General features: G+C 43.2%; 1 pseudogene; it reads right to left on the bottom strand.

Moving 5' to 3' along the window:
• Positions 1-4,419: 4,419 nt before the first annotated feature.
• Positions 4,420-4,517, bottom strand: LOC118622735 (annotated as a pseudogene).
• Between the last annotated feature and the right edge of the window lie 634 nt (positions 4,518-5,151).

Below are 5,151 nucleotides of genomic sequence, written 5' to 3'. Positions count from 1 at the left end.
AGCTGCATAGGGACCCCAGCACCCTGGGGGCCACCCTGGGGGCCAGACTGTCCAAAGTAGCTGCACAATTTTTTTTTTTAATCTTGAAAATTAGGAGCTTTATTACCTGCGCAGGGACTGCAGCCAACCTACACAGAGGAGAACTGCAGCCCCGAGCTCAGGGGGAGGGCTGCTTATATAGGACAGGGGTCATTCAAGAGTTTAGCAGAGCAAGCAAGCTGCGTGTACAGACGCAGAGGCAGTCAGCGATAAGCAGGAGGGAACGGAGGTGGGAGGGAGCTGAGGCGAAAGGGAACTGGGTGAACTGGGTCAGCATACATCTATCCTGCTATTCATTCAATTATCTAACTTTCAAAAACTAACAAATTCGCTTAGAGGACACATTCATTTAGAGGAGTGTCAGGCCAGCTGGTACTTCCTCAGGTTGCCTCTGAAAGCTTCATAGTTGGCCTTTTGTTTATTTAATCAGGACAAAGTGATAGGAGCAGGTTATTACAGTTTGGCCTATGGCCTCCAGTTTCTCCAACGAGCCTGAGGGCTCTAACTGGTTTGAGGGCATGGTCAGGTCTCTTCTCTGTATCTCTTGGGGCTCAGATGCTGTGGGGCCATTCCAGTCCCCTGTCTGCCTTGCTCTTCTCCCAGCAGTCCCGGGGGCCAGGCAGACACCAGGGCAGGTGATGTGAATCCCTCCTTCCTGTGTACCCCTCACCTGCAAATCTGACGGGAGATTCTCTGGGGCCTCCTTCCCTTGGCTTCAGAAAATGGAGCTGGTAGTGCCTCTCTCCCCTGCAGGTCAGTAAATGAAAGAGATCTCTCTCCACAAGAATTCTTTTGCTCCTGGGGGTGGGAGAGGGGGTGTTGGTGATTGTGGAAGGGCCGTGGTAGCCAAGATATACCATAAACCCTAAATCAGCTGTTTTCAACCTGTGGGTTGCAACCCCCTTGGGGGTTGAATGACCCTTTCACAGGGGTCACCTAAGACATAACAGTAGCAAAATCATAGTTATGAAGTAACAACAAAAATAATTTTATGGTTGGGGGTCACCACAACATGAGGAGCTGTATTAAAGGGTCGCAGCATTAGGAAGGTTGAGAACCACTGCCCTGAATGGTTACTGCTGGTAAGTTTCGAATGTGCTGCAGAGGGTATTTGGCCCCTTTAGATCTTGGCCATGGGCTTTGGCTACCAATTCTAGGAAAACAAGAACCTTCCTCAAAGCCCCTCTTTCCATCCTGTTACACCCAGGCAAGGCACAGAGAGCACAACGGACAGGTCCAGGTTGAGGTTACCATCAAGGTCATGCTCCAAGCCGGACCTGAAACCTGAGCCCAGCTTCTCCCCTGTGCCCTTCACACGGGTGTGGAGGTCACAGGGGTAAGTGAGTGGAAGGGAAGCTGGTGTTCCTTCTTGAATAATTAACTTTTGAGAAAAAGTGGCTGTTTTTATACTTTCTGCTTGTGGTGATTTCTTTGAATTTCACAGTTTGTGTGTGGGTTAACCTTGATCCTGTTTACTCATTTCTGCCCCTATGGTAAGGAAGTTCTAGAAGGCAGAATTTGTAGTATGCAATTTACCATGTCCTCCGGTGCTGGGAAATGCCAATTCATGTGCTCTTCTCCTGTTTTTGGGAGGATGTAAAAAAAGCCACTATGAAACATGTGTGAGGTGTGGGGGGGAGACAGGTAGTTTGTGATTGTGGCCATCAACTTAGATGACGCTGTTAGAGGAGGGCACTGGGAGAATGTGACTGATGGTTGACCTGAGAACTGGACGGGAACAAACAGCAGCTCCTGTGAGTCCCCCCTCGCCTTTGCATTCCGAGTACCTTCCCTGAGCTGGAAGCTGCCACAGGATGCAACCTTGAGGGAGTAAGGCATTGTTGTGACTCTCTGGACTGTAAATGACTGAACCCCATTAAGGCCTGTGTCAAAATTTTAAGAATCTGGTGAACAAAAGTGGAGATCTACTCGTCTTGTGAAAGCAAGCCTCATAAGTAAGTTTCCTCCAGCTACCCAACCGGAGTGGACTGCTCGAGCCACCCAGGAGATGGAAGAGATGGGACTTGGGAAGGAGGGATCTGCAAGATAAACCCCAGAGTGACCACTGGCCTCTATGTTAGATGCTTGTGGACCACCACGTGATCCAGGGGTGCTCTGAAAATGAGCTTGTTTGGGGAAGGGAAGCAAATGGCTGTGCAGTGGTAGCTGCACAATTTTAACTCCTGTCAGCATTGTATGAGGGTTCCAGTTTCTCCATATCTTTGCCATACTTGCTATTGTCTGTGTTTTTTATTATAATTATCTCAGTGGGTATGAAATGGTATCTCCTATGCATTTCTCCAATGACTAATGATGTTAAGAATCTTTTCAGCCCTGGCCAGTGTGGCTCAGTTGATTGGGCATCGTCCCATGTACCCAAGGGTTGTCGGTTCCATTCCAGGTCACAGCACATGCCCAGGTTGTAGGGGCTCGATCCCTAGTAGGAGGTGCACAGGAGGCAGCCAATAGATCTTTCCCTCTTACATCGATGCTTCTCTCTCCTCTCCCTCCCTCTATCTCTAAAAATCTTTTTTTTAGCCCGGCCAGTGTGGCTCAGTGGTTGAGCATCGACCCATGCACCAAGAGGTCACTGGTTTGATTCCTGGTCAGGGCACATGCCCAGGTTGTGGTCCCGATCCCCAGTGGAGGGCATGCAGGATGCGGCCAAAGTTCTCTCTCATCGATGTTTCTATCTCTTTCTCCCTCTCCCTTCCTCTCTCTAAAAAACAATAAAGAAAAAAAAAATTAAAAATAAATAAATAAAAATCTTTTTTTAAAAAGAATATTTTCACATACTTATTGGCCTTTTATATATCTTCTTTAGAGAAATGTCTATTCGCCCTGGCCGGTTTGGTTCAGCGGTTAGAGCGTCGGCCTGCGGTCCTGAGAGACCCGGGTTCGGTTCCCGCTAAGGGCACGTACCTCGGTTGCAGTTTGTCCCCGGCCCTGGTCGGTTGTGCGGGTGGCAGCCACTCGATGTGTTCCTTTCACATCGATGTTTCTCTCTCTCTCTCTGTTCCTCTCTCTCCCTCCCACTCTACCTGAACAAAAAATGGAAAAATGTCCTCGGGTGAGGATAAAAAAATAAAATAAAATAAAATAGAGAAATGTCCATTCAAATCGTTTGCCCATTGTAATTGGAGTATTTGTCTTTTTATTGTTGAATTGTAAGAGTTCTTTATATATTCTACATAGAAATCCCTGATCCAGTGTATGATTTGCAGCTTTTCTTCCTGTCTGTGGGTCGTGTTTTTCCTTGTTGAGGCTATCCTTTGAAGCACAGAAGTTTTTTATTTTGATGATGCCCAGTTATCTATATTTTCTTCTGTTGCTTGTGCTTTTGTTGTCATATTTCTAAAACCATTGCCTAATCCAAGGTCATGAAGATTTACACTTATGTTTTCTTCTAATAGTTTTATAACTTTCATCTTTCATTTAGGTCTTCGATTAATTTTGAGTTGACCTTTGTAACTGGTGTGGAGTACAGATTTGACTTTACTCTTTTGCATACAGATATCAGTTATTTCAGCACCATTTGTTGAAATGGCTATTCTTGTCCCCATTGAATTGTCTTGATAACTACCTTTGTTGAAAATCAATTTGTACCCTGGCCAGTTTGGCTCAGCAGTTAGAGCATCGGCCCACAGACTGGAGAGTCCTGGGTTCAGTTCCCACTAAGAACACATACCTCGGTTGCAATTTGCCCCTGGCCCCGGTTGGGGTCGTGTGGGTGGCAACCACTATATGTGTCTCTCTCACATTGATATTTCTCTCTCTCTCTCTTCCTCCATATCTCCCTCCTGCTCTATCTGAAGATAAATTAAAAAATGTCCTCGGGTGAGGATAAAAAGAAAAAGTCAATTTACTGTAAATGTGAGGGGTTATTTCTGATTCTATTTCATTGATCTATTTGTCTATCCTAATACTGATACCACATTGTCTTGATTATTGTAGCTTTGTAGTAAGTTTTGAAATCAGGAAGTAGAAGTCCTCCAACTTTGTTCTTCATTTTCCAGATTGTATTGGCTATTGACTTTTCATATTAATATTAGGATTAGCTTTTCAAATTGTGCAAAGAAGACAGCTGAGATTTTGATGGGAATTGAATTGAATCTGTAGATGAATAGGGGTGGGTATTGCCATTTTAGCAATTGAAAGTCTTCTGATTCATAAACATGTGATGATGTCTTTTCATTTATTTAGGTCTTCTTTAGTTTTCTTTGACAATGTTTTGTAGTTTTCCATGCACATGTCTTAAACTTCTTTGATTAAATTACTAAGTATTTTATTTTCTTTGATGCTATTATAAATTGAGTTATTTTCTTAATTTTATGTTTGGATTGTTCATTGCTATTATAAGGAAATATAATTGGTTGTGTATTTCTGGGTAATGTGCTGAAGTCTTAACAAGGTTTGTAGGAGAGACATCTCACACAGTGTGAACACTCAGTCACCACGCTTATGAACTGCAAAAGGATCTTTGATAGGTTTTTTTTTTTACTCCTTAGAACTTTCTTTGTATAAGAAGATCATGTCACCTGCAAATAGAGATGGTTTTACTTCTTCCTTTTTTTATCTAAATGCCTTTTATTTATTTTTCTTGTCCCGACTGGAACCTTCAGTATAATGTTGAGTAGAAGTGGCAGACATCCATGTTTGTGCCTGAGACTGGAAGGAAGGCATTCAATCTAGAACCATTAAATATGGCATTAACTATGGTTTTCCTTAGCTGCCCTTTGGTAGGTTGAGGAAGTTCCCTTCTATTCCTAGTAGGTTGAGTGTTTTTATCATGAAAGGTGTTGAATTTTGTCAAATGCTTTTTTGTGTCTTTTGAGATAATTATGTAGTTTTTTCCCCCCTTTCTTCTATCAATGTGATAGATTAAAATAATTGCTTGTTGGATGCAGTCCTGGGATAAATCCGACTTGGTCATGATACACAGAGTGGGGCAGAAGTAGGTTTACAGTTGTAAGTATGTGAAAAAAGTTTATTTTTGTATTACTATTTATTAATGATTGTATTCTTTTCTATACAAACAACTGTTAACCTACTTTTGCCCAACCCCGTATAATCCTTTTTATTTATTGCTGCCACACCCACATATGATCTTCC

This window comes from Molossus molossus, unplaced genomic scaffold (genome assembly GCF_014108415.1).
Source record: "Molossus molossus isolate mMolMol1 unplaced genomic scaffold, mMolMol1.p scaffold_m16_p_1, whole genome shotgun sequence".
Lineage (NCBI taxonomy): Eukaryota > Metazoa > Chordata > Mammalia > Chiroptera > Molossidae > Molossus > Molossus molossus.
The sequence above is the reverse complement of the archived record's forward strand: the minus strand, read 5'-3'. Positions and strand labels throughout refer to the sequence as shown.